At 39.8% G+C, this 23,761-nt stretch overlaps 1 protein-coding gene across 7 annotated transcripts in view; it reads left to right on the top strand.

Annotated features, from left to right (window-relative positions):
• Nucleotides 1–23,761, top strand: part of ATXN1 (ataxin 1) — a 457,657-nt gene that overhangs the window by 7,408 nt on the left and 426,488 nt on the right. For 4 of the 7 annotated variants that reach the window (XM_050788029.1, XM_050788027.1, XM_050788031.1 and 1 more), the window contains exons 2-3: nucleotides 6–54; nucleotides 754–868. The exons of 1 other annotated variant lie outside the window; for it this stretch is intronic. The gene's annotated coding sequence lies outside the window, so the exon portion shown is untranslated. The remainder of the gene's footprint in view (nucleotides 1–5; nucleotides 55–753; nucleotides 869–23,761) is intronic. 2 more of the 7 variants (XM_050788028.1, XM_050788030.1) reach the window with 1 other exon arrangement.

Here is a 23,761-nt window from a genome sequence, read left to right as displayed (position 1 = left end):
CATAGGTTTTACCTCACAAAAACTACTACAAGCACCAAGCTCCCTGATGGAAAGGTATATGGAAGATTCATTCATTCATTCTTTCATTCATCCATTCACACATTCACTCATTCATCATACAATGGATAATTTTTACTTAACCATGTGCAAGGAATTGTGGCAAAATGAAAATGAGATATACATTCAGTATTTAAATAACTTAAAGTTTAGTGGAAAGTTTAGTGAATATATATGCACACTTTGCACTTTTTTCTGCATTTTATCCTTTCTTCTATTCCATTGGACTGGTGTGCTGATAGCTGTGCACTTTCATGATTGTCTTTCAAGTTGCATGTTGATAGATAATATATGCCACATTAAAATTAGGCTTTGGCTCAATTACTGTTCAATCCATGCCCATTTTCACCTGATACTCCTTGTAGTTACCAGCATGTGTTTATCAGATGATTGGCTAGAATCACTCGACCAAAGAATGACAGTGGCTGGCTCAAATGGGGAGACCATCCTCTTAATTTGATGGAAGAGATGACCGTTTTGTATGTTTGCCTCCCTCTGAGCCCTATTGAACAAAACCAGACCTGCCTTTTGAGCTGGCTGTGTTCTGTGTAATTCTCATACAACAGAATGCCAAATGTGATGTTCTTAACATTTGTATTTCGGTGCATAGACACTTAAGGTGGACTTATTTTTTAAAGCAGTTTATTCTGTTTTTCATTTTGGATTTCCTCTCCTGCACTCCCTGGACCATTGCAGGAGCATCGTGCATCAAGTCACCAGGGTGGTCCATTCAAGCTGCAGATTTATTTGTCATCCTTGTACAACAGTCTCCTCCTCCACTGCCACTACAGGGAAGTGCATCACATGTCAGGTGAGAGTTTTGCGATGCTCTCTGTTTTCCATCTGAGGATAAATTCCTGACTTGGAAAATTGCCTCCTAGCCTTACTTTGTTGGCTGTTGAATATCATTTTCTTTGCAAGCTCTATTTGGGCATAGTGTGGGAAGTTGAGAAATTGCCAAGATTGTTTTTTAAAACTTGGATTAAGGTATCTATCTATTTGGTTTAATCTATATGGTTCATGAAGAAGTTCATTTGACTTTGTGATGATTGATAATTGCCAATTGCGGCTTGAACCTGATCATTTTAATTGTCACTTTTCCTTAATACAATTAAGAATGCTATGCTACCAGCTATCTTAAGTCACAGTTTTTACATTTTAGATTACTGTTGTAGTATAATATATGCGTAGCAAAACAGAGACCTGTTTGTTTAGGGGGAACCAGTATTTGTTGAATCTTGAATTTCTTTGTGCCGTTTGGATTTTACAACTTCCTGATTTTCCCACGTACAGTAAATTTTTCTGGCCTGGAGAGTCATGCAGACACAGGGTGTATGCAAGGGTGATGACTCATGGTTTTCTATTGAAGAAAGGGCCAGAGGATATTGCCTCGAATTAAATCAGGAGAGAAAAAGAGGTTTGCTAGAACTTGGGGCAGTAAGGGCTTCGGAACACAAGGGTTTGGGTGTAAGTAACCAAGGGAGATTGTGAAATAAAAAACGGGATCAATTTCTATTTGCCTTGGAAACGGACCTGCTTGAAACTGTGAAGACAGACTAGATTAGAGGTTCCCAAGCCTGGCTAGGCAACAGAATCACCTGGAGAGCCTAAACAAAATAGAATCAGGGGCTCCACCCTAGACTTGCTGAATCAGAATGTTCCCTGTTGGAATCACTGATCTGTCTAGGCAGTGATTCTCCACAGGTTTGGGAACCCCTGGGTCAGCCAGTCTTCCAGCAGCTCTTCCTAAGTAAAGGGATAGACTTAGCTGGTGAGAAGCTCGTTCTACTTTTAGCAAATCTCCCATTTGAAAATTCGAATTTTCAAAACTCATTTTTCAAGAGGTGGATGGATATTTGCTTTATCAAATGTTCATTTAAACAATGATTGACCACATTTCTTTGAAGAAAGAGCTGCCTCTTTACCTTAAGAGTCAATTTTTAAGTTACATATAAATTCTCTGGCATCTTAGATAAGAGCATGGAGCTCCGTAATCAACCCATCTGGACTTAAGATCTGGAGCTGCCACTGTGACCTTGAGTAGTCCTATGTCCTTTCAATGCCTCGGTTTATTCATGTATAAGATGGAGGTAATATTAGAACTTTCTTATAGGGCTGCTGTGAGGATGGAGTAAAATAGTAGATATACTGTGGGTAGAATAGTACCTGGTGTGTGGTTTGTATCTTTTAACAGATGCTATCAAGTAACTTATCCCTCAACAGGTTGATTGTTATGGTCATGTTTTATGATGGTTGCTCCTGAATCATACATGACTAGGAATATGTAAATATACCTGGACCTTGGTCTTTGGACCCACCCTGTAGACATCTACGGCTCTGCAAAGCCAAGGAGCCTTTTATTTGTTTTTGGTTAATTTTAAATTCTGAATTTATCACAACTGTCTGACTGATGGGATACATGTGTGGTTTTTTTTTTTTTAGATTGTTGTAAGATGAACTGATGAATTGCATGCATAAATGGGGTTGTTTCTGGTCTGAGTAAAAATAAACAAAAACCTGAGTGACTGAAGTATTATGCCTCAGGAAAAATTGCCAAAAAAGTCCCAGTGGGGGACAAGGTGGAGGAGGGAGGAGTCATCACAAACACGATATTCTTGTAAAATGTGGAACTGGTTTCCTTATATTTTATTGGCTGTGGAATAGAGAGGTGTTCTTTAAGTGGGACTGTAACCTAAAGTTCCATGCAAATTATCTCTTAAGATCTACAAATGTCAGCTGAATGAAAAAGGTAGAGTGGGCCAGGCACAGTGGCTCACGCCACTTTGGGAGGCTGAGGTGGGTGAATCACTTGAGGTCAGGAGTTCTAGACCAGCCTGGCCAACATGGTGAAACCCTGTCTCTACTAAAAATATAAAAATTAGCCGGACATTGTGGCAGGTGCCTGTACTCCCAGCTACTTGGGACTCTGAGGCAGAAGAATCACTTGAGTTCAGGAGGCAGAGGTTGCAGTGAGCCCAGGTCGCGCCCCTGCCACTCCAGCCTGGGCAACAGAGTGAGACTCCATCTCAAAAAAAAAAGAAAAGAAAAGAAAAGAAAAGAAAAAGGTAGAGTGTCTTACTGCTACTTTATCTCTTAGGGATGATACTCATTTTAACAGTTATGTGCTAGGCTGAAAATCCTCACATTTAGATCTTTGGAGAAGTAGTTTAATTGCAGGTGGGTTGAGTACATGTGCATTTTTTTAACCTGTGGTGTTGAAAGGGAGTCATTTGTGATAACAGAAATATCCCAAGAATTTTATTGTGGAAAAACAGGCAGCAAAAAGTCGTATCTCTTGGTCAATATGGGCAGCTTATTGAGAAGAGACCTAGGTTTTTATAGTATATTAGGAAGTTTAAGTGTCTTAAGAATACTAAAATACTGACAAAGTAGCACAGTCACCTTGAATTTTAAGCAGCTGACATTTTCTATGGTTGCATTTAAAGAAAGCTTATAAGCATTATCTAAACATTTTGCATCAATAATGGTCTCATTACAGTCCTCACGATTGACGGCTCAACGTAGGCAGAAAAATAGTATCATTCACGTTGTACTCTGGTATATTCATTCAGTTTTTTTCTTAAACCTACATTATAGTTCTTTCTGGTTCTAGTTATTTTATAAATATGATACAGCTATAGCAAGTTATGACCTAACTTGTTCACAGTCACTATTTATGTAAAGAAATGATTCATTCATTTATTCATTGTGAATTTTTTTAAAACTACTGCATGGTGCTGTGGGAATAGAAGTGAATAAGAGCTACCGGAAGGCAGTTATTTTCTTCATGGTCAGGCAGGGGAAAGAAGAAACTCTCTGAAATAATGAATACAAATAGAATGGGGTTCTAACGGTGTTCTAACAGTGAAGGAATTCAGAAGAGTGACGCTGTGTAGGAGTGATCAGGAAAGACTTTGAGGAGGAGGGATCGCTTGAGTTGAGCTCTGCTGTCTAGATTGCATTTCTGTGGGAAGAGATGGATGGAGCATGAGGAAGGCCATGTGTGTGTCTGGGACATAACAAGCCAGTGCACGGTATGTAACTGACCAGGATGTTCTGGCTGAAGCCTAGGTGCTGGTGGACATCTGAGTTTCTGGATTCAAGCAGACAGTAGAGACTGTGGGAATAAAACCACTGAGACATCGAGTCTGAAGATAAATTTGGAGGAGTCCTTGACATAAAAGTGATCTTTGAAATTAGGCCTTGGATTCTTGGGCCTGGCAAAAAGTTTGACACACAGGAGGGGGATGACTGAATTCAGGGATGACGTCAGCTGGTGTAGAATGTGTAGAGAGAAGGTAAGAGGCAGCGGAGAGTAGCATGAACATTGATGTGGCATGGCCTTCGTCTGCCTTCTTTTCATGATCTGGGGTGAAGGAGGCTGGGTGGCTGGAGGAGTTGGGTGATGTATGCGTGGGCCATAAGGACTCTTCTGCAGAAGTTCAGGCACCTCGGAAACTCAGTGCTGAACTACAGCTCAATGAAATCTTGTCAAAACCTTTCTTCCTTTAAGACCTTTACAAAAATAGGAACTTGAGCTAATTTTAGCTAAATCTAATGTGTGTGTGTATAAAAACGAATGCCACGTTTGAAATTCAGCGTATGCGGTATTTCTTTAAACAAGTGATCCTTCTGTTTTCCTCTAAACAGTTTTATTAAGATTTTCAGTGAAGCCCTGTACATATTAACAAGAATTCCAGCATTTCTTTGATCTTTTCTACTGTTGATTTATTCATCTCATGTGATATGCGTAAATCACAATGTGCCATCTACTTGACTCTGTAGCAATTGTTCATTTGTGGCAATTCATTTACTGTACTCTGATAAACCACATTAATGTGGGTGTGTTTGGTAACTTCAGAGGATTCCCTGGAGGCTTTCTGTGGACTCTTTAAAATGTGAGATGTGTGTGTTTGTGTGCGCGTGTGTATACTGTATATACCTAGTTACTAGACACAGCCCTTTGAACAATTTGGCTTCCCATTTATACTTTATAGAAAATAAAGAGATATAGAAGTGGTGAATCTGGGCTCTGGGGAGAAAGTTACTCTAAGACTTCATGATGTAAAGTGAAAGAGAAGGCTGGAAATGATGTTACGATGTTCTCAGTGAGCAGTCTGTTTTAATATAATGAGAGAAAATTTGAGGATTAAGTGTTTTTTTTTTTTTGGTCCTGAGTTAGTTAGGATGGGCTCTCTGTATAGCCCAAAGGACTCAGAATAAAAGCAGTGACTTATTTAACTTTCACCAAAGACAAGAAGGTTAAGACAGGAACAAGAGGGATGGAGCAAACAACTCCAGGGGCAGATCGTTCTGTCTGCAATTGTTTAATGAGCATCTAATGTATGAGAGGCATTATGCCAACAAGGCATTCTAGGGAATATGGAGATGATCAATAGTTCACATTTACTATTCTGCATATTAACTTATTGAATCCTCATTACAATCCTTCGAGGTAGGCATCATTATTTTCTCCATTGCACAGGCGAAGAAACTGTGGCACAGAGAGGGTGAATAATTTCCCCAAGGTCGCCCAGCTGTTAAGTGATAGAATCATGCTTGGATTCCAGTCTGCACTCTCAGCCCTGTTCCTTAAGCCCTGTCCTTAAGAAGCTTACAGTCGAGTGCATAAGGCAAGGCATGGCTTGGAGTAATATTTGAAGAGTCATGACACAGGTACAACACAGTCTAGGAAGTCAGGATCAAGGAAGGGTCCTTCCTTGGAGCCTTCTCTTTTGATGCCTGCCTGTCTGTTCAGTCACATATGAGCTTTCTGATACAGGCTGTCCTATGCAGGCTTTGTGGTGTTTTCTTCCTTTCTTTCACTCTTACTCATATCTCCTTGAGATTCCTATGCACTTTCAATAATTATTCATTGAAGAAAATGATGACAGTGGCAATTTGCTTATCCATTTCAGGGGATTGGCTTAAGTTGGCTCCAAATGCTATTCAGCATCAAGAGTCTCAACGAGATGATGAACTTTTGACTCTTAAAAGAACTTCACTGGGTCATTGCTCAGCTTGCAAGACTTGGCAGATATGAACTGTTTATCTCTCCAGTGTGATAGGTGCTGGTGTGGCACCGAACGCAAGCTCTAAGAATAAAACGTGCAGCGAAAGGAGGTCACGCTTCAGTCAGGGTGGCCGTAAGGAAGCTTAGAACTCCCATCCCCTCTGCCCCTGCCTCGCCCCGTCTCATTTTCTCTCCTTCACTGGAACAGTGAATGAATCTGAGCTCATTCATGTCAAGATGATAGAGAAGAAAGATCACTTTTCTCTTAGCTGGCTCAGGGAAGGCCAGATTGTCTTTCTTACACTGAGTGAAAAATTACTGACGACTTTTGTGTTTCTTTTTTTTTGGTCTTCAAAGGCAACATCTCTTGCTTTTACAGACCCACGGAAATTGAGAAGAGGATGCAAGATTTACTATTCGTGCCCTAGCCTGGCAGCTTCAGCCTACATCACAGCTGTAATCATATGTGATGCATTTTTATTTACAGATTAGTAGGCTCTGAATCTGACATATGACTAACCGGGAAGCTCCTCCCTGTCACAGTTGTATGTCATCTGCTTCAGAGAACTAATTGCTTGGCAATTCCCCTTTGGTAATTCCCTCTTTATTTTCTGATGAGTTACTTAACAGCGATGGGCTTGTTGAGCAGAGCGTGGAGTTTAATGTGTGCTCCAGAAACTCCACTGTAGGCCTGGGGGATATGTTTTTCGAGTTCTGTTTAGCTTTACTGAAGGAACACTGAAACCATTATATGGCCTGTTAATATTTCACTCAATACCAGATGAAACACCGAGCAGCATGCAGTTTTCCAAAAGAAATCAAAACCAGGCTTCTTTTTAAAATGTGCCCCTGTGCATTAGAAAATTATCCAAAAGGAATTTAATATTTATAGAACGTTTAATGCTCTCTTGAAAATCTGATTTAAAATGGAGTAGTCTTCCAGGACCCTACAGAGTGAGTATAGTGTGCTGTTGGACTGGTAGTTTGGAGGCTCAGTTTCTGTTGCCTGCCCTGCAACAGGGTGACTTGTGCTACTCACTCTACCTTGCTGGGTCTCAGTTTTCCCGTCTCCAAAACACAAGGAGGTTGAAAGAAATGATCTCTCGGGCCTATTCTATCTGTGACATCGTACAGTTCCACGAATAGATTTTATTGTAATTCTTGCTCCTGGCTCCCCCAAGACCTTTGCATCTGTCAAACATCATTTGCTGTTGTTTGACTTTGTTAGATTTTGTATTTAATTAGAATTTGTATTTTAGCTATTATTATGTCATTATTTATAGAGTAAGTCATAAGTGGTGCCTAAAATCATTTATCACCCCATCTATATTAGTTTCATACCTGAATACTTCCTCTGCTCCTTTTTACTGTTCTCGCTACCATGTCCCAAACAACATCCATTTCTGGAGGTGGAATGCAGTATAACTGGAAAGAATCTTTCAGCTGATTGTGGGATTATTTTTTTGCAAGAGGAGTGCAGAAGCTCTGCTTTTCTAAGCAGTAGTCATAAGGGCCATATTCTGCTTTTAATTTGCAAGCAGAAATCCTTTTGATGTCATTTGGTTTTACCTGCAGGTGCAGGTTTTAGTCTCTAGGTAATTCCTTTTCTCTTCTGCATCAACTTTGCTAATTAGTGTGTGCGGCATTGCCCTGTCTTTTTGGTTAATTCATAAGCAGTTCATACAAATGCCTCTTGATTCATGGCAATTATTAATAGTTTCTTTAGGCAGCTAGTGCAAATAGAAAAGGTGACATTTGAGAGGGTTTGTTGTTTTAATTTATTTGTTTCGTAGACAGAGAGGAAGGGTGAAAATGAGGACTTTGAAGTCAGGGAGATTGAGGCTTGAATCCTTCTCGCTCTGGCTCCTGGCTCTGTGGTCCAGGTCACATTCTTAAATCTGTGATCCTCAATTTCCTCATCTGTTAAATGGGGATGATAATACCACCTAACTCACAGAATCACCGGAAAGATGTAATGTGCACTCACTCTCTAGATATTGCTTATGGTAGTATCTCAATAACTGATAAAAAGCAAAGACACACACACGGAAGGCATAGCATTTAAGACCTCAATAAAAAAAGCAAGAACAAAGGAAAGTGCTGCATTTGAGGTCTAGTCAGGGTAGGAGGAGCTTCTCAGAGCAGCCAGTCTTAGTAGGCAGAGTTGGAATCTCAGAAGGACCTTTGAAATTTCGGAAGGACTAGGCAGGCACCCTCCGCTAACCTGGCAGTGGTGTTTTCTGCAGGTAGCTCTGCTCTACAGAAAAGGGTGTTCACTACACATGACTGATGAAAATACTATGTTTTAAAACATGTATTGCCCAAACCTTACAATAATAAAGGAAAGCCAATAAAAGCAAAAGTTCCCTTTGATTCCACCATTCCAGTCCCTAATCAAGTTCATTTTTATGTGTTGTTTTTCAGTTCTTGACAACGTAACATATATCTTTTTTTCAGTTTTGCGTTTCCCATTTAGGGTAAATGTTCTTAGTAACTTCAGCTCTACAGTTCTCATTTGCAAGGATCACGTAACATTCTATCAGGTTGTTTTATCTTGATTTTTAAGTTTCCTATCACTTTTGTACATTCGAGTTGTTTCTAATTGTTTACTGTTGTAACGCCGCAGTGAATATCTTTGCACACAAGTATTTACCGAGGACACACTCGCATCAGAAGGCTCATTACTAAGTTAGAGGGAGCTTGCTCTGAATTGCTTTCTAAAAGGCTGTGCCAATTTACATTGTTACTAATGATATAAGAATGTCTCTACCTTCAATCTTAATAATTGTGGGACTTTTTTTTTTTTTTTTTTTTTGGCTAATTTAATAGGCTCTTTGGTTTTAAAGTTTTCATTCCTTTGATCCCTCTCAGAGACGGAACAGTTCCATCTGTGTTTGTTTACTAACTGTTCTTTTTACAATTAGCAAATGACAGTCTTGATGTTTTCTAATCTATGTACACGAGCTCTTTATGTGTTCTAGATATTAATCCATTTAAAAAGTCATATTTGCTGGAGCTACTTCCCTAGTCCGGTTTCCTTTCATTTCAATGATAATACTTTTTGTTGTACAACGGTTCAAGTTTTTATATGATCAGCCTCTCTTTTCTTCTGCTTGTACCCAGGGCCAACCTGGAAGGAAGAAATGAGATTACAGCAGCTCAAATTCTGCACCAGGCTGGCGAGTGGTCCACTGGATGGCTTTGTTGGGAATAGCTCTTTCTTTCTTCTGCTCACTTTTCCCCTTGGGAACTGTTTCCTGTCGAAGTCCCAGTCTTTCTATCTCCAAGGGCCCCTTTCCCCTTCTCCCACCTGCCCCTCACTCCTTGATGCTCTCCCACCCTGTGCCGATTTCCTGGCTGTGGCATCCTCTCTGCCCAGTTCTCTACCCTCCGTTGCTGACCTGTGTGTTTCTTAGGGACCCTGCCCTGGAAGCAGTGGGTAGAAACATGTCTGGCAACCTCCCTCACTAGGGCCTAGAGAGATCAGTCAGGAATTTCAGGCCTGGCCAAAGTCTAACCATTATCCAAGTCTCCGGGGTCAGGGTCTTCACATCCTCTGTCATACATCCCTGTTACCTAGCAGGCTGCCCTGCTAAGGGATGAGCTCCTTGGTGTTGGTTTTTATCCACGTAGGAACCAGAGAGGCACGATGCTACCCTGGTTCCTTTCCTGTTGTAGCTCTTCTCTGGAGATAGCTCTTCCAGTGGAAGGTTGGAAACAACTTCCTAGGCATTGAGTTTTGAGGAATGCTGATCTCAAAGTCTGAGTTTAGACGAGTGGCTCTGCTGAGCTGGGTGGTTTGGCATATGATGTACCTCCTGAATGGCCTGTCTAAATGGATTGTTGTTCTGGTCCAACACGTTTTTCCTCTTTGAAGCCAAAATGAACATTTGTTAGTATTTGAAATCTGCTGACATCTCTGTTTTTCTTAACCTCTTCCCTGGGTTCTCATGGTCCTCAGGATAAAGTCTAGAATCCTTCATGTGGATCAGTAGGTTTTGAGGACCTTCTTTGTATCTCCAGCCTTATCACTCACATGTTGCCCTGTATTCGCCCCACATCAGTCCTATCACACTTCCTCTTTCAAGCGCTATACTCTGTTTTGTGTTCCAGCCTTTAGACATGTTGTTCCCCCTCCTTAGAACCCAGCTCCTCTCCCCCTGCTGTCTGGCTACCTTTCCCTCATTCTTGAAATCTCAACTTAGAGTCTCTTCCTCACGAAGTCCTTGGACTAGGGACTAGGTTATTTGCTATCTTTTCTGGGCTCCCATAGCATCCCATTCTTCCCCTTGTATAACACTTCACAATCCTTCTCCAAGCCCAGCAATAGGAGGGCTGCCTTTCCTCAGTATGTGGCATCTAGTGAATGGGCAGTACATATAGGCATTCCCCCTGTGATGTTTATGTTGCAAATTGGATGTGATTCCATCTATTAATATGGACTGTGATGTATATAATTGTGGTCAGGAACCAGCATGGGGTCCTGTGAACCACAGTGGTGGAAAAAGCTATGGCACCTGTTTGTTCCAGTGGCTTTGTGCTTTGTCTATCACACAGTGGGTAATAAAGGTGACGAAAATGTGTAAGAAGCCTGTGCTAAGGAGAAAGAAAGGCCCAAGGATGAATCTTCCGGAATGAAAGCATAATAGAGTGCTGAATTCGTTCAGTCATATTTAAGTTTTATAGTACTGCACTTATAACCACACAAAACACTATTCTTATTGAAATTCAATACAGGAAAAATGCCTTTGTTTTTGAATGTCTAAGACTGTCTTCCTTCCTCCTCATTGAAAAAATTCCTATTGAATTTCGATTATATGAAGATTTTTAGAAATGCAGCTATTGTGTTGAACGAATGAATGAATTTGAGGTTCACGTTCTTAACGTCTGTTTTCTGACTTTGATCAGTTTCCTTTAAGTGCTTTCATGGTCATACTCTGCAACTCAGGTGAAAGTTTCTAGGGAGACAGTTATCCCAAGAAGATACTTTGATCTGGAAGAGAGTAGTTCTGAAGTTCTAAGTGAGGTTTGTTGGTTGGATTTAGGTAAGGTACCACATGGAAAGGAGAACTGCTTAAAGGGGTAGGGTGACCATGAAACCCTCTTCTGCAAACCCTTCTCATCAAGTATGAAACCAGTGGGGTAAGAGGTCCACCTAATCTTATCTGTGCCCTTTTGAGTTGGCCTCTGGGTTGTAAATGACTTCATCTCGAAGTTGCGCTGTTGGTGGTAGGGGAGGACACCTTCTCCAGGTGGAGGGAGTGCGTTTGTGGTCGATGGTGTGAGCGACCATATGTTGGACCATATGTCAGAACCTGTTAAGAGGTATGGAAATGCCTCCCATTAGAAACTGAAGCCCTGGGTCCTTTGACAGCTGCAGCACCCCCAGAGGAGAGTACCCTACGGCCCTTTCAACCTTGCTTTGCCCTGGCAGTTTCCAAGTGGAGGCGGAAAGGACTCTGGATGAATTTTGTTTTGATTATTCTTCCCCTTTTCTAGGCTCTGTGTCCGGTTCACCTCTGGAGCTGCCTGGGTCACTGCAACCCAGACTAGAGAGAAGTATGACCCCAAGTTGTGGCTTTTATTGGGAGACAGCCTTCGTCTAAGGAACTGGGAAAGAATGTGTTCCCCAGCTGCTGCCTTTCCTGGTGTCTGATCTGATACTTTTCAAAAGATAGCAGTTTTGTTTGGTTTGATTTGGATTTTTTTTTCTTTTGTAAAAGATCATAGACCCATAAGACAAGTTTATTATTGTATTGACAGAATACAAAAAAATGACATGGTTATTTGTTTAAAAAATCTCTTTCCATACGACTTTGCTTTCTATTGAGTTTGAAGGAAATATGGTGATAGCATCTAAGCCCAAATTTTGGTGTTTTATTTTGACTTTCCTGTTCTGTTTAAGCTTCTGTAACCCCTTGTACCTTTCTCTACTCTTCAGAAGGAACAGGTTGTATTTTTTTCCATCTCAACATCATCCAGATGAACCGTGCTATTTTAACAATCTGTGTAAACAGATATAAAAGGAGGAAGACTACTTTCTTTAATTTTTCTCCCAGCGAGTTGCAAAGCTGTTTCAATCATCCTAGTGATTAGGAGAGTAATAAACAACATTAAAATGAAGAAACGCCTTTCTGAGAAGGACCTTGAAATGTGGGTCTTACCAGTAGTATGTGAGCCTTCCTCAGACTAAACTGCATAACACAGTTCATATCATCTTTAAGTCCTGGAGGGAGGGCTTTTTAATATATGGACATGACCCAACACTGTTGTTGGCTGTCCTGCTGTACAGAGAACATTCGGTGACCTGGAATCACAAAGTTTCTGTCTCTGAATGGTGCACTTAATTTCACTTTTTGCCCTGAAGTCTCAAGAAATGAGACTTCCTTTAGAAAAATGTTTTTAAAACTTTCTCATTTTAAATGTCCAGGGTCTTCGAAGAGTGTACTGGGAGGAAAGTCCTATGTTTCCTGTTTCTCTTGTAGGACTAGTCGAAACTACCCTTTCTCTTGATGGTATTCTGCAGTCTGAGCCTCTGATTTAGTAACTACAGCCTTTAAAACCACAGTTATCCAGACCATGTGCAGTGGTTAATGTGTCATGAGTCTGCCTCAGCTGATAATAGCACATCACAGAATTCAGAGTGCCTCAGATACATTGTTTCAGTGGATAGTCATAATGACTCCTTGAGTAGAAAAGTATCCTCCTTTTCTAGGGGAGAAAACAGAACCTATGAGGTTGACTGATTAATTGGATTCCAGTGGTTAGAAATACATGTAGCCTGTGCTGTAACCCTGATTTTCTGCCTTGTAGTTCAGCTTTCTTCTCCATCTCCTTGTACAGCCAAGATACTCCAGAAATTATTTGCGTTTCCACAGTTGTAGGATGAAAAGACATGTCTTTGCTTAATTAAGTGAGCCCACTAGAACAATGTTGAGATGGAGCTGGAATGGTGAAGAAATGCAGGAGTCCAGTCCTTTGGATATGTGCAATTCCTAGTTATCCCTTGAGACAGTGCTTTGTTATAAATTTAGATGTTAGAGGCTGGGCCCGGTGGCTCATGCCTCTAATCCCAGTGCTTTGGGAGGCCAAGGCGGTGGAATTGCCTGAGGCCAGCAGTTCAAGACCAGCCTGGGCCACAGAGTGAGACCCTGTCTCTAAAAAAAAAAAAAAAAAAAAAAAAAATTAAATGTTAGATGTTTTTATAGTGCCTGAGTCTAAACTTGATGGATAAACAGAGAATGGTTTTCATTTTGCAGCCACTGCCCCTTTACAGTTGAGCTTTTTGAGCTATATTTCCTTTAATGCACCCGTGTCAGCAAGGTTAAGAACATCAGGAAATCAAATTGATCTCGTATATGGAATCTTGAAATTTGATGTCATCTGCTCTGAGAAGTCCTTGTGGATGGGAAGATTGTACAATCAGATCATTTCTCTGTATAGCTATCTGCTGTCTTTCTACTAGATGTTACAGAAGACGTTAATCAGCTTTATCCTGCTAGGCAAGAAGCAGCTGGTGCTGGACATTTGTAACTGCAAAAACCATGAGTTACTTCCCCAATACTCTAGTGGCTAATCTTTTAGTAAAATACACTGTCCATCTCTTAGTGCCAGAAGCAATAACTATTATGAAGCCTTTTCTTTCTTTGCAGAAGTGGTTTGGTGGTGACCATATTGTTAGTTGCAGAAACACTTAGAATCTGATTCACATTTAGACTCGATGGAAGCCAGATTTTATATCTGGACACCTCATTAGTGATACTGCAAACAAGACAAAGGCCATCTATCTCTCTCTTAGGTGCCCTCCTCAATCTCTTTACAGCATTTCCCCCAGGAGTCAAGGAGATAGCCTGGCGGGGACTTTTGCTTGGTGATGGAGTAGCTAAGAATGTTTCTCTCTAACAGGTCACAGAACAGAAAGTGCTGGTGGACATCTCTTCTTGCCCTAAGATCTTCGTTGGAAGTCCTCGGGACTTGGTGTCTTTGCCGTTCAAAGTGTTTATGAACTCGCCAGGAGGCATAATGTGTCACCATTTTATTCTGGGCCACCCTAAAGGATGACACCCAGCTTCAGAGACCTCCTCTTGGATGACATCCCTGAGAACCAATGTTTTAGCCGTCCCATAGTCTGACGTCTGTTTCCGACTGCTTTTGAGCTGGCGCAGGCTTAGTCATTAATGGCCAGGACGATGTTAAATGTTCTGCCTGATTGGCTTGCAGCTACACACCTTTTGTCATTTGTAGAGCAGCAACTCCCTCTTGAGCTCTTGGGGAGTCTTTACACAAATACACTAGAAAAAAGGCACCCATCCATTTTTTTCCATCTTGGCATTAGCTCACAGGCATAGTCCTGGGATGACCTGGAGTAGAGGCAGTGGAGGATAAATTCATCTTGCACAGACTTGTTTGTGCTAGTTCTAGCCTGTCTCTCACCACAGATCTAGCTTTTAAATACTCAAGTGATTGGTTTTGTGTAGGAATGTGTGGATTGTTGGATTGGAAGAATTTTCTCCCTGGATTTCGAGTGTTTACATAAGCAGATATAAAAAAAATTTGATCACTGATTTAAATAGCAGAGCTTATTTTAAAAAGTTATGGGTGTTTCAAGGTGGTACAGAATAAAAATGTCAGGTTTTTTTTTTTTTTTTAAATACAAGTCATAACACAACCAAAAGGTATATATTAATGTTTTGTCAGGAAAGGGTCAAAATGGAAAATTTGCAACAAAGACAAACTAGAATAGAACAAGTGCAAACAGAAGCTGACAAATATATGCCCCTCGTTGGGAGTTCAGCCCATGGAATGTTATGTAGGACAAAAGGAATGGAAGAGATATTTCAGTAACATTTTGTTCTCTGTCAAAAACCTTCTGAAATATAAATCTGCTGTGTATTGGAGAATGGATACAGCAATTGATTCAAGTTGAATAGCTTTCATTTAACTAGAATATCCCACAGAAAGCAGTTCTTGTTCTGACAACCATATTTTTGCTTTCTTTCACTTAAAGAAAATAGAATTCGTGTTTACATATCTTATAGGGTTGTTTTATGGACAAACACAGGTCAAACCCCATCACAGTGGCTAGTGTTACAACAAATAGAAACATTTCTAAATGAAATAACATTTCTAAGCCAGGGCCAGTGCCTGCAGTAATAATACTAGGTTGGTATTATGAAGCCATTTGCAACTATAAATAATTCAGTCATAGATGTGCTTTTTTTAAAATCCTGGTTTTTAAAAATTCTAGTCTTTTGCCAGTACACACACCCATACACATACTTCACCTATTTGCATAATAGAGGAGGCATATGAATATGTATATAATAAAGTCACTTTATTTTGGACTTTCTGAAACAGATTACCTTTTTTCTTCTCCTCATGATGGCTCCCTGAGTTGCTTCCAATTGTTGAAATTCCATAATTACCCACAGATATGGATGTGCTCTTCTAAGGGTCTTGCCATGTCAACCAACCCAGCTGAAAGCTAATAATCAGTGCTAGCGGTTGAAGGAACTGAGCTTTAGAATTGAGAGACCCCAGCAAAGGAAGTTCTGTTTTTATTCTCCATTTCTACACTCCTCAAGGAGAAATTAGGTGTTTATTATTTTGTTTTGTTTTTTAAATTCCCAGATCACTCTGGCATTGGTCCTGGATCCGCTGCAAATGTAATTTTTAGCAACATCTATTACTCCTGAAATATTTTGGCTCTTCATGGCCCGTATGATTCAGTAGACTTTGAGGTTTTCCAAGTACATTAAGGACTTAAATACAGAATGTCTTAAAATTGTAGGGTTATTGATCAAGAGAAAGCTTCTCTAGGAATAAAGTTCTGTTGGGTTTTAGCCCTATTCTGCTTTCAAAATTCTTAACTGGATGCCTTCTATTTTGCTTTCTTTCTGTGTTTATACTAACTTACTACTTGGGTTTATTGTTTTCTTACTTAGAAACTACTTTTTTTTTTTGTTTTGTAAATGCATAGCCCTTAAAAATATAAAACAGTTCCAAACAGTTCCAACCTGTTCATTCTTTATACCTTGACCATCTTTTCTGTCTTATTGCTGAACCATCGCTTCTCTTTCTACTTCTCTTCTGGGATTTCATCTTGCTCAGCTAAAATTCTAGTGTGTGATTCTGAATATTATGGCTTGAGTTTCCTGACCAGCGTCTTGCATCTGAGTCCATTTCCTGTGCTTAAGGCTGATGGCATTCCATTCACTGCTCCTGGTCAAAACTGAAACTTCTGCTAATGAGATTAGGCCTTACAACACTATCAATTTCTTCATCTCTATTTCTTGCTCCATTGTTATTTCTCAGAGATGAAAATCTAGTTGTCATTAAGAGATTCATTTTGGCGTCACTTCCTCAAGTTCCCTTGGATTTTTCTGTTCTTCATACACCCTACAGCTTCAAACTGCAACAGTCATCAACTGGTCTTTGACAAATGAGTTGTCTCTACACATGGTTTACAATATTACACTAGCTGTTTCAAAATAATTAAGCTTCTCTCTGTGTTCCTTGCTTTGGGTCAGGAACTTTACTTCCTTTGCCGCGCAACACAGAAGTTAATCACAAATGGGTCCTGTGAACCAAATAATTAAAAATAGAGCAAAGTTTCTGAACCAGGCGGTTGGCAGAAACGTCTGTACTTCCATCTGTGCATGGTTAGGAAAATATTTCATGCTATTTAAATAGCATCAGCTTTGCTCTCTTTTGTGTGAGAGTGTGTCTGTGTGTCTATGTGTAATTCATTGCTTTGAAGGTTTGTTTGACTGTTAGATAATCGTGTAAAAAAAGTTACTGGCAAGGAAACAGGAAAGCAAATCCAGGTGTTTTGTACATACATTCTTTATTTACCAGTCTCTGTGAAGGAGCAATGATCTTGCTTTTGCTTTTCTCTCTAACTGAAAGTTTTTGCTTTGTTAGGTGCTGCAGAAAACTAAATAACATTGCATTTTCACTTAGACATCTTTATGTCTCTTGATTTTCCACTTATAAATAACCTTTGCTAATGGTGTGGGGAGCTGTTCTTATGTATCCAAAATGCTGGTGAATCTATTTCGGTTTGGAGTGTGGCAGATTAGGAATTTCTGCTCTCTGGAAAGGGGATTTGTGCCTAGAATATGCATCAAATTCGCAAACACTTTGTGATATACGTGCAGACACGTGAGTGACTGGTTTTGACAGGAATTTAATCCTTCAATTGGATTTCCCTTTGTTCTTGTGAGTAATCAGTATCTCATAAAATATATCCAGTTTTGGCTAATTGTACAGCTGTGATATAACTTTAAGTTTCTAAGATATAAATTACTATGTGATATAAAGATAATTCCCCTCTAGTATTTTTCTTTTGTAACAGTCTCTTTTTACTCCTGAAAAGCTCTCTATATTAAGGTTGATTTCATTGTGCTAGAACTGTTGTGTTAGATAACAACTAATGCCCAATAAATACCCTGAAGGGATATTAGGAACTATTAAAGAAAAAACACAAAAGAAATGTCTTAATTTCATTCTTCCAGAGCATATATATTTCCCAAAATTGTCAGTTTCTTTATGTTTCTAAAATCTTACCAGGGGAGGCATATTCTTAATACTTTGATAATAGAATTAAACACTGAAATCAAAGCTGTAGATTGAACATGCTCACATTAACTGAAATTAAGGAAAGAGGAATACATTTCATTATTAATGTATCAGTGAATTCTGGAGTTTAGCTATGAATGTCAGCTGTAATCAATAACAGTTTGATTATTTAGGCAGTTTGTCATTCATGAAATTTAAATCAGAAGGGTCTTTAAACATCTTTTTGTCTAATCTCATTTTGCATTCAATTTAATTCTGTTTTTTCTCAACCTACTATGTGCAGAGTCCTATGCTAGAAGGGAAAAATAATGCTGAATAAGTTGTGGCCCATGGTTTCAAACAAATTAATTTTGGATTACTCTTTGATGTTTTTTTCTGTATTATTTGAGGGACAGCTTTTTGTTTGTTTGTTTTTTTGAGATGGAGTCTTGCACTGTTGCCTGGGCTGGAGTGCAGTGGCACGATCTCAGCTCACTGCAGCCTTTTAAAAAGAGCTAAGTGGATCTTCCTAATGATTGTTCTTCGTCAATGTAAAATATTAAGACCTAATGCATTTTGTGAACTCTGAGTACACCTACAGGTGAGTGGCAGATATCTTCATACTTTTAATTACTGCTGGATTTTGTCTGTACCCCAAGACAGAATTTTGGTCTTCTCTTATATATAGCAGTTAAATCACTAATATTAATGAGACTTCCCTGAAAGAGTGCCTGGATATTCAGATTCTTCACACTTTTCTTATAAACCATTAGATTTGTTTCCCCTATTCATTTGAGCATCTTCTGGTGACATATGGAGTGTCTCTTAAAAAAGCGGAACTTGATTGCTGATACTTTTATTCAATAAATCATTGTTAATACATATTTATTTGTGATCAAAAACATAAGGGGGGAGTATACACACTCAAAAAAGGTCACAATGCAGGGAGTCTGTTCTTTTAACAATAATAATGGCTGGCTGGCATACTGAGGATTTAGGATGTGTCAGTCACGGTACTAATCACTTAATCCTCACAGTCAACCTACATAGGTCATTATTATCTCCACCTTACAGATAAGGTAACTGGGTTAGTAGCTTGCCCAAGGTCACAGAGCTAGTAAGTGCTGGGACTGGGATCCAGTGCATGCCATTTTAACCTTGGACCCTGTGCTTTTAACTAATGACACTCTATTGCCTACCACCTGTGTCATCGTAGAACTTGCACAGTTGTGTTCAAAAATCGTTTTTACTAAATATAAAATAAAATACGGTAAAATAAAAATACAAACGTATATTCACAAAATAAATGTAAATTATAAAAAATGAGGGTTCATGAACGCTCCTTTAACTGTCCCCCCATATTTTAAAATTACCATCAATTTGATATCCCCTATGTGGACCTCCCCAGTCTTGTCACATTCTTCCCACCTCAGAAGGAACCACTGTAGAAACATGATGTTTTAAAATAGTTTTAAGACTGGGCACGGTGGCTCATGCCTGTCATCCCAGCACTTTGGGAGGCTGAGGCGGGTGGATCACTTGAAGTCTGTAGTTCGAGACCAGCCTGACCAACATGGTAAAATCCTATCTTTACTAAAATACAAAAATTAGCCTGGCATGGTGGCACACGCCTGTGGTCCCAGCTACTCAGGAGGCTGAGGCAGGAGAATTGCTTGAACCTGGGAGGTCGAGGCTGCGGTGAGCTGAGACTGTACCACTACACTCCAGCCTGAGCAACAGAGCGAGACTCCATCTCAAAAAAGTATACATATATTTTTCACAAAAGTACACAAAAATGCACGCTAGCCAGATCACTGTTTTATTTGCTCTCCTTTCTCTCTTCTTTTTTCCCTACTTTTTCATCTCTTATCCTTCTTCCTTCTTTTCTCGCACCATCATGGAGCACAAAGAAGAACTGGGTCACAACAAACCTCCTTTAAAAGGTTAAGGAGAGTGTTCCTTGCTGGGATGCCCAGGCCTGTGTCATGACTAGTGTTGGGAATTCTTGGTGACATGACAATATTTTTGCCTCATTCAAATGAGGAATGCCCTTCCAAGTAAAGCGTGCTATGTTTTGTAGCAAACAGAACACCTGAGAAGGATGGTTTCATATGACTGTGCCAACAGATCTTTCACAAGCTTGTCAGGTTATAATTCACAAATCTTAACTCTATAGATATTTTTGTTTGTTTGTTTGGTTGGTTGGTTTTTTTTTTGTGTTTTTTTTTTTTTTTTTTTTTTTTAGTAGGGTTTCACTCTGTTGGTTGCCTAGGCTGGAGTGTACTAGTGCGATCTCTGCCTCTTGGGTTCAAGAGATTCTACTGTCTCAGCCTCTGTAGTAGCTGGGGTTTTACCATGTTGGCCAGGCTGGTTTTGAACTCCTGACCACAAGCAATCCACCCACTTTGGCCTCCCAAAGTGCTGAGATTATAGGCATGAGCCACTGCACCCAGCCAGTGGTTCTTTTTCATTTGAGACAGAGTTTTGCTCTTGTTGCCCAGGCTGGAGTGCAATGGCATGATCTTGGCTCACTGCAACCTCTGCCTCCCGGGTTCAAGGGATTCTCCTGCCTCAGCCTCCCAAGTAGCTGGGATTACAGGCATATGCCACCACACCCAGCTAATTTTGTATTTTTAGTAGAGATGAGGTTTCTCCATGTTGGTCAGGCTGGTCTTGAACTCCCGACCTCGGCCTCCCAAAGTGCTGGGATTACAGGTGTGAGTCACCGTGTCTGGCCTGGTTCTTTTTTTTCCCAAGAGGTCAGTTCTCACTCTGTTGTCCAAACTGGAGTGCAGTGGCATGATCACGGCTTACTGCATCCTTGAACCCTTGGGCTCAAGTGATCCTCCCACCTCAGCCTCTTGATTAGCTGGGACTACCGCTGTGCACCACCACGCCTAACTAATTTTTAAAATTTTTTTGTAGAGACAGGGTCTTGCTATGTTGCCAAAGCTCGTCTCGAACTCTTGGCCTCAAGCCATCCTCCCACCTTGGCCTCCCAAAGTGTTGGGATTACAGACATGAGCCGCTGTGCCTGGCTGACATGTGGTCCTTAATAGTGTGGCTCTTAAAATAGCAAACATTTTTGGGAACCAATGTGAGGGCACTTCATAACACAATCAAAAACCATTAAGTGGAACATGTTAAGATAATGTAACCTTGTTGCCCCTTAATGCTTTAATGCAGCCTTTCAGCAAGTAGTAATACCTGGTACAGTGGGCGTGAAACTCAGAATGGGTGCTGGTGTGGCAGGAATAAGAGAATTCTTTCATCAGTTGGAAAATATATTTGAATAACTCACTACATTTAAAAAATAGGTAAACAGGCTTTTGGTTTTGGTTGCAAATTGCACTCAGCCATAGAAGTTTTTCAAGGGCCATACAATTCTGTAGGAGGAGATGGCAATTTAATGCAGTCTTAGCTGCTTAGGATTTAGAACTATGTTACTTTTAATTTACTCCATGAAATTACAAAGACATGTAATGAAGTTAAAAAGATTTCAAAAGAACCACGTCTAGCCACACATAAAAGTGCTTAATAAGGGCATATGTGTATAAGTATATTAGTCATTTGCACATATTTACATATGTATGTTTTGGTTGCTTAATATTTTTCTAGTGCTGCATGCATTTGTATGTGTAAATACAGTGCGAACCCTTTATAGAACTAGTGTTGGGGGACCCTTTTATCAGCTATTATGATTTGGAGCTTTATCAAATGGAGTGATTTTTTTGTGTGTGCGAGATGGAGTCTCGCTCTGTCGCCCAGACTCAAGTGCAGTGGCGCCGTCTTGACTCCCTGCAACCTCTGCCTCCCGGGTTCAAACAATTCTCCTGCCTCAGCTTCCAAAGTAGCTGGGATTACAGGCGCCCATCACCACGCCCGGTTAATTTTTGTATTTTTTAGTGGAGACGGGGTTTCATCATGTTGGCTAGGCTGGTCTCAAACTTCTGACCTCAAGTGATCCACCCGCCTTGGCCTCCTAAAGTGCTGGGATTACAGGCGTGAGCCACCGCACCCAGCCGGAGTGATATTTTCCAGTGGTCATGATTCTGGCCTGTACCACCAAGCAGTGTAACAATGAGATTGAAGTGTGACTATGTGAGTCTGCCTATTTTTATGTTCTATCTCTTGTCTTTTTGCTTGGAGAAAAATTATGTTGAAAGACTACAGTGTGCCTATTAAGCTTCAAATATGAAAAAAGAGCTACATATGACACTTTGTTGCAGTTAGTCCATTGTCTCAAAAACATGCCGTAAAAATATGATTACTAGAAAAGTCTTGGCAAATGTAGCATGAGTGTTGCCCGTTTAAAAGCCGCATTTGAGTACTCTGAAGTACTTTTCTGTGACAGCTATTACTATAAGAATTGGCACCAGCTAAGAAAATTTACAGTTTAATACTTTAGAGCAAATAATTGCTTAGGGTGCTTTAAATAGCACAGGAAATGTGTAGAGTGTTTACTTGACATTTGCTATATTGAACACTAATACTGAAACAGATTCTTTGACCACAGAGAATGCCAGTGTAGGAGGGGTGGGGGTAGGTGGGAGAAAGAGGCGGAGAAGAAAACAGCAATACAATTAGATAAAAATTAAATGACAAATGTGCTTTTTCATGATACAGAGATATCACCGGGAAAGATGCCCATTTGTTTGATCAAGTAGTCTTCTAGTGTGGTAGCAGAAAGCAATGTACAGACAGCTCCCTGGGATTAGGTTCCTCATGCTAAAGGCTGTGTTCACCAGATGGTCAAAGCCTTGTAGCCCTTGGCCGCTCTGTTTTATTTTTCAAGCTCCTGAAAGCAAGAGGAATGACCTCCCTTTTTATTAAAAAAAAAAAAAAAAAAAAAAAAAAAGAAGAAAAGAAAAGAAAAAGAAAAAGAAAAGAAAAAAGAAAAAAAAGCCTCTCTCGTTATCTGTTTAATCTGCACATGCTTGTAATTTTTTTTTTTTATGACTGCTCTGATGCCCTCATTTCTCATTGCAGCTCAGTGCTTGTGATGTTTTTTCCCCCTGTATGCATCTTGCGCTCCCAGAATCTTCTTTTCATTTTCCCCTGGCTCTGTTAATACGGGTCTTGTCTTAGAATGGGGTCTAGTGCAGTTTAGTGTAGCTCTTAAATGCAGAGCATTTCTTTTTGCACAAACTGCTTATCGTGGATTGTGTTTCAGTTGCACTTAAAGGGAAAAACAGAGTGTATTTTAGGCTACTAAACCTCCTTCCATTTGTAGGCATTTGAGCCAGTTATACAGTGTCTTTCAGGGAGTTTTAAATGAATGTGTTAATAACCAATGGCACATGTGATAGGTCCAGGAATGTGAAATTGTGCAACGTTAATGACATTTGTTCAAGCTTCTTCCTTCTATCTTGTCAACATGAGCTACTTTTAAATACACAAAGGAATTTGAAAACACCAATCAAAAGTCAAAATTTCACCCTGCAGCGTGGCCCGGCACCCAGAACACTCAACAAGAGGAAGGGCTGTATTTATGGCTTTTCCACTGACTTGAAATTTGACCTTGAATAAATCATGTTTAACTTCTTTATGCTTCAATTAGCTTTTGAAAGATATGTGTGGTTGTGTTTAGCCAGTGGAAAGGCAATAACTGAAGTTCACAACAAAAGGAGAACTTGAAGGGAAATTTTGTTAGGAAAGAACAGTGGACAAGAATACAATCTTCAGGCAGGATGCTATTCCTAAAAACTCTTAGTACGCGTGGTTCCTAAGGAAGGTAGGACATTTTCTTGTAATATTCTTTTCTATATTTTGTAGAATTAAAAAATATGTTATTATACATAAATATTTTATATTATATGTGTATAAATATATATTTTATATATGTATACTGTTTTACCCTTTAACTCCAGAGAGCTTTGCGTTCATACATCTTTTTCTATAACTTCTACCTATAAAGGGATTTTTAGTGATAATCTTGAATTTAAATTGTAATCAAGCAGTAACAAACTTCATTTAATATGCAGACATTTAATTTTATAAAGGAAATTCCAAGTTATGGTTCATTTTAATTTATTAATTTATTTATTTTGAGATGGAGCCTCACTCACTCTGTCATCCAGGCTGGAGTGCAGTGGCACGATGTCAGCTCACTGTAACATCCACCTCTTGGGT

Source organism: Macaca thibetana, chromosome 4 (genome assembly GCF_024542745.1).
Source record: "Macaca thibetana thibetana isolate TM-01 chromosome 4, ASM2454274v1, whole genome shotgun sequence".
NCBI classification, from domain to species: domain Eukaryota; kingdom Metazoa; phylum Chordata; class Mammalia; order Primates; family Cercopithecidae; genus Macaca; species Macaca thibetana.
The sequence above is the reverse complement of the archived record's forward strand: the minus strand, read 5'-3'. Positions and strand labels throughout refer to the sequence as shown.